Raw genomic sequence first — 6,680 nt, 5'->3', positions numbered from 1 at the left:
ATAAAGTGTTGTGTGTAGAGTTCCTAGTTTTATTATAAAGTGTTGTGTGTAGAGTTCCTAGTTTTACTACAGAATGCTATGTGTAGAATTCGTAGTTTGATTATGGTGTTGTGTTAAGAATTCCTAGTTTTATAATCGTGTTAAGGGAGAGTTCATAGTTTAATTACTTTATAATTCCTTAGTTTTAAGAAGAACACCACATATCATTACCTGAACGTTACACTTGCCTGATTCTAATGAACTCGTTATGGTGAAGTTTTGTAAAAACACTAGTTCTTTGACTTTTACGTCATCGCTTGTCTATTCAGAATAACTTTCGTAAGAGTTCCGGGAGATTTGACATTAGCCGTTTTCTTCAAACCAGGTATATACGGTAAGTTTAAAGGTACTTGCTTAAATGCTATCAAATCCACCTCTGTAATTAAATGTCTTAAAAGACATTACAGAGCATCTACATTTAGTACAATTACTTTAAGAACCTCATTAAATTTGTAAGTTAGTTTCTTCTAACGAGAACGTAATATTATTATAATGCAGCTTTTAGTATTGAAACACGAATTAAAAACCAAGAATTAAGACAGTTCTCTAATTCAGTCCCTAATACGATTCGACTGGGCAAAGAAATTACGTTTATTCATATAATTAATTTTCGTTTTATGCGATCGATCCTTGTATTCGGATTCACATTTTGAGTGTGGATAAAATTAACGTACAAACATCATGCACAAAATAAAAAACTAAAGCATTAAAATATATCTAAAAGGCTATGTGTAAGCATACAATTGTAAGAGATTCGAGTCTTTATATCATAACTAACTAGATGAATTGCTTTTTATAGGTACGCTCATCAGGTACAATGAATGCAAAAAGATTTGTTTGAGTCATTAAGTTGACATGCTTTATTTGCTGTAAAAGTTTAATATTGATGATCGCAACTCTTCTATCAAGCACGAGCTTGTTATTTTAAATGCAACCTACTTTGTTACTTTGAATTTACTGAATTAACCATCGATACAGCTATTAGACATCATTAAGTCTATGCTACTGTATACTTTAAGAAATGGACAAATAGAATTAGGCTTGACCTGATTGTCTGGGAAAACCAGAACATGGAAATATTCTACAAAATCATTTCCATTTGTTTGTTTTTATATTCTCAACAAGTAATAGGAACAAAATCAAATAAGAAAACCGTTCTCACCATGAGAAGAATACTCACCATTTTTCCATGAGGAAATTAGGAGAGATTCGAAATTCCATCTATTAGAAATTATGGATCGAGACTAAGAAATAATGACAAGGATATTTCATAATAGATCGTAAAATACCCCCAAACTGGCTATACGTCACACACGTGATTGAATACAAATTTATCGAGTTTAGAAAGTTTATCAGATACAATAATTATAAGGAAGAGAGTGTTGAGTCTAAGAAAATTGAATATCTTTAATAAAATGTAATAAATAACTCTCAACCTCTGAAGAAGCAACAAATCTTTTTTTTTCTTCTTTTTTTTTAGAGCAGAGCCACATTGGGCTATCTCCTGTGTGCGGTATAGGATTAAAAATAATTAGTAATGTAACATTATGGATTTACTCTTTTTTTTTCATTGCTGTGTTTTTGCAACAGAAAATGGGATTTTTTAAGTTTTTCTGCTTAAGCTGGAAATCTTATTTCGATATATTGAGAAAAAAAAAGATTGGTTTGAAATTCGGGCAAAGCTACACGCTAGCCGTCCTTAATTTAACATAGTAAGACTAGAGGGAAGGCAGCTAGTCATCACCACTAACCGCCAACTCTTGGGTTACTCTTTTACCAATAGATAGTGGGATTAACCGTCACTTTATAACGCCCCCACTGCCAAAAGGACGAGCATGTTTGGTGAGACGGGGATTCGAACCCGCGACCCTCAGATTGCGAGTCAAGAACCCTAACCACCTGGTCTCCGAAAAAAAAAGAGAAAAAAAAAAGGAAGTAAGAAACGATGATGCCTTACTAATAAATAATGCATTAATTACGTGTACAGGCAGCCATATTGTATGGGTTGATAAATCTTTTCTAACGTCATATACAGTTCGACTCCCTTCTGGAGAAACCGGTAGCATGAACAGTTAACAAATTCTAATTACCGTCTAGTTTTCGAATATTTACTTTATCGTCTTCGAACGATTCTTTCTGTTTCTTGAAGGAGTTTTCAGAAGATTTTTCAATTGCTCTTTTTGTCCCACTCTTATAGCTAAAAAATCGTTACGTAGCTTAATAACTGAATCCTTAACCTTTCTGCTAAGAAACCTTCTGTTTAATATGATTTTTTTTTTTGTAGAAGTGGTATCTTATGGTTCTGCCCCCCCCCCCCCAGCAGCACAGTGGTATGTCTGCGGAATTACAACGCTAGAATCCGGGTTTAGATACCCATGGTGAGAAGAGCACGGACAGCTCATTATGTAACTTTGTGCTTAACTTAAAAACAAAACAAACTTATGGTGCTGCAAAAAAAAATCATTCAAATTACATCTGCTAAGTAGATGATTTCGGAAGCGAACATATAATATGAAAAAAACATTCTACCAAATACGCACGATTAAAACTGGTACAGAAAGAATTTATTCAAACAAAAACTTGTTTGCGAAACTTCTTCTATCTATCATATGTTGTTCTTTGTAAATATAAAGTACAGTAATAACCGTGGATATTTAATTAAAGTATAGTAATAACCGTGGATATTTAATTAAAGTACAGTAATAACCGTGAATATTTCATTAAAGTATAGTAATAACCGTGGATATTTAATTAAAGTACAGTAATAACCGTGAATATTTCATTAAAGTATAGTAATGACCGTGGATATTCAATTAAAGTACAATAATAACCGTGGATATTTAATTAAAGTACAGTAATAACCGTGGATATTTAATTAAAGTACAGTAATAACCGTGGATATTTCATTAAAGTACAGTAATAACCGTGGATATTTAATTAAAGTACAGTAATGAGTATCGCCAGCCTTCAGAAAGGATTGTTTGTAATTAGGCTACACAATGGGCTATCTGTGCTCTGCCCACCTCTGGTATCGAAACCAGGTTTCTAGAGTTGTAAGTCCGCAGACATACCGCTGTATCACTGTCCGTTAGAAATTCCAGGTTACCCATGCAAACATCGAGTTTATCCTGATCTAATTTTAAAGTGGTTTCCCCTAAGAAAATATTACCATGCTCCTATTATTATTATCATCTCCTAACTGGTGCAAAACGTAATGTATTTTTACTGAAATTATGTCAGTTGTAAGAGTAAAAATAACAAATATTATAGTCAATATGAAAGATATAGAGCAAATTATACATACTGATATTAAGGTTTGTTTTTTAGCACTTTTGTTTTTAAGATCCCTGGTCGCAACCAATTAACTGACAGACAACTGAATTTGAGTATCGTTACGTGCCTGAAAACAAATTAGAAAATATTTCTATAACTATCATTAAAACAGAACATGACGGCAGTATGATATCAGTGTTGTTGTTTCTACCTGATTCAACAATGACGGCAGTATGATATCAGTGTTGTTGTTTCTACTTCATTCAACAATGACGGCAGTATGATATCAGTGTTGTTATTTCTACCTGATTCAACAATGACGGCAATATGATATCAGTGTTGTTGTTTCTACCTGATTCAACAATGACGGCGGTATGATATCACTGTTGTTGTTTCTACCTGATTCAACAATGACGGCAGTATGATATCAGTGTTGCTGTTTCTACCTGATTCAACAATGACGGCAATATGATATCAGTGTTGTTGTTTCTACCTGATTCAACAATGACGGCAGTATGATATCAGTGTTCTTGTTTCGACTTGATTCAACAATGATCTTTACTATTATAGTGTAAACGCCTTTTCTAAGCCGGCGAAACACAAATATAATTGATCATGTTTGTCATAAAACAATAGTCTAATATTTATATTTTGACACTTTATTTCTTATTCACGTTTACATCATAACAATTGTTGTTGTTCTAACAAGTGGCTTATGTAACTTGTGTTTCGACCACTACTAAATTTATTGTATCCCAGCCGGCGTAATGAGCTCCTTATTGAGTGAAACGCGTCGTGAGCAATGGATATGTGGGACATAGTGCAGTTAAAATATTACTACAGACTCTTCTTATTCTTAAAAAAAACTAATAGACTGAATAAAGAACGTATAGTTACAAAATATAATAATAACAAACGTTATACCTTTGGTGAAATAATTAATGATTTATATTGTTTTAGTTTTAAACGAAAATAAAGCAACAGTGACGACCCCTAATTATAAACAGTTTAGCTGGCTGTATTCTCATGTTTTCCTTTCACAAGAAAATGGGGTGGGGCAGAGGACTTACAACACTAAAATCCGGGGTTTGATTCCCAGCGGTAGACAGATTGCAGGCAGCCTGTTGTGTGGCTTTAGGCTAAAACAAGCTAGACCTCTGCGAGTTATCTTATTAACTGAAATAAATAACTTTAAAATTACGGTAAATCCTTCTGGTAAAGTATAAGGCTTAAGTATCTTCTTCAATAGAATAATTTCTAAAATATATTATATCTGTCAAAAGCATTCATCTTTAGCACAGTCCATGAAAAACATGGCGTCTGAAATCCAACTATTAATTAGTTCTAAGACACAAAAGCATAACACTGGCATATAATTTTAGCAACGAGTTTTTTTTTTATTTCAGTTTGGCTACGCTTTACTTTTGTTGTATATTTGAATAGGTTAAGTAAAATTATACCTTCTAATGATGGAACGGGAAAAAATTAAAAACAACCATGATCAATACATAATGAGGCAACAAAGAAAAGTACACTCGTTCAAGAGAAACAAAATATACTGAGATTATAACCAATGAATCAAAAGTATAGCATAAGATCTAATATATTTAATTCTAAACTGACATAATGTAACGGTAATAAGAATAATTTATTGTTTCCAAGACACTATTAATATTAAAATATGGTATATTTTCTGATGATTTTCGTTATTAACAACATTTTACTATTAGCAGAGAACATGCAATGGCAAAATGAACTAAGATTTCATGTGTTATCTTTGTTATGTACAATTAAAAATTTTGTAACGATTCAGTTTCATGAAAATCAAAGGTTGGTGGATTTAAACATTATGTTGTTCAATGATAAAGCCAGCAAAAACTAGAATCAAATATTTATCATTATAATCAGTAATAAATCCAACCTATGAGAAGCAAGTGATCAACTTAACAATTAGAACAAACTATTTATCATTATAATCAGTAATAACTCCGACATATTGGGTGAAAGTTAGAAAAGGACAAACTAGAATCAATTATTCATTATTATAATCAGTAATAAATCCAACCTATGAGATACAAGTGATACAACGTAACAATTAGAACAAACTATTTATCATTATAATCAGTAATAATTCCGACATATTGGGTGAAAGTTAGAAAAGGACAAACTAGAATCAATTATTCATTATTATAATCAGTAATAAATCCAACCTATGAGATACAAGTGAGAAAAAGACAGACTAGAATCAATTATTTATTATTATAATCAGTAATAAATCCAACCTATGAGAAGCAAGTGATCAACGTAACAATTAGAACAAACTATTTATCATTATAATCAGTAATAACTCCGACATATTGGGTGAAAGTTAGAAAAGGACAAACTAGAATCAATTATTCATTATTATAATCAGTAATAAATCCAACCTATGAGATACAAGTGAGAAAAGGACAGACTAGAATCAATTATTTATTATTATAATCAGTAATAAATCCAACCTATGAGATACAAGTGAGAAAAGGACAGACTAGAATCAATTATTTATTACTATAATCAGTAATAAATCCAACACATGAGATACAAGTGAGAAAAGGACAGACTAGAATCAATTATTTATTACTATAATCAGTAATAAATCCAACACATGAGATACAAGTGAGAAAAGGACAGACTAGAATGAATTATTTATTATTATAATCAGTAAAAAAAAAGAGGCCTGGAATGAGATACAAATGAACAAAGGATGTATTGAAATGAAATATTTAACATCATAATCGGTAAAAAAAGAGGCCTGGAATGAGATACAAATGATAAAGGATGTATTGGAATGAAATATTTAACATCATGATACGTAAATAAAAGCCAACATGCGAGATCCCTGTGTACAAAAGAGAAATCAAAAGTTGGAATGAATTATATCGTCAATAAAACCATGAACTAGGATTGCCATGTGTAACGGACAAATTGAAAATAATTGTATTTAACGTAATGTAACGGTCTAAAATGAACACGCCGCTACAATCATTGATTTATTAATATTGGTGGAAAGTTTTAGCCAAGTTTGAAAATAACTGCTACTGTGAAAGTTTGAAGTTTGAAAGCTTGAAGCAGTTTGTTTGAGTATTGGCACAAAAGGTGGAAATGCTAACATGCTAGGGAAGTTGGTGTCAGTTTCCTTATACATACTGTGAGCATGCGCGCTGGGGTTTCTAGAAGGATCATGAAGGCCCGAGTGCATTCGAGACGCCCTCTTTTTAATAGACAAGCCTGGCGAGTAAAACCAGCGCGATAGGCATATAGATATGCAGATAGAAGTTTAAAATGACTGTGGAAATTCTGTGTATTACAAAGTTGTATCGAGAAAGAAT

Source organism: Limulus polyphemus, unplaced genomic scaffold (genome assembly GCF_000517525.1).
Source record: "Limulus polyphemus unplaced genomic scaffold, Limulus_polyphemus-2.1.2 Scaffold2123, whole genome shotgun sequence".
NCBI lineage: Eukaryota > Metazoa > Arthropoda > Merostomata > Xiphosura > Limulidae > Limulus > Limulus polyphemus.
The sequence above is the reverse complement of the archived record's forward strand: the minus strand, read 5'-3'. Positions refer to the sequence as shown.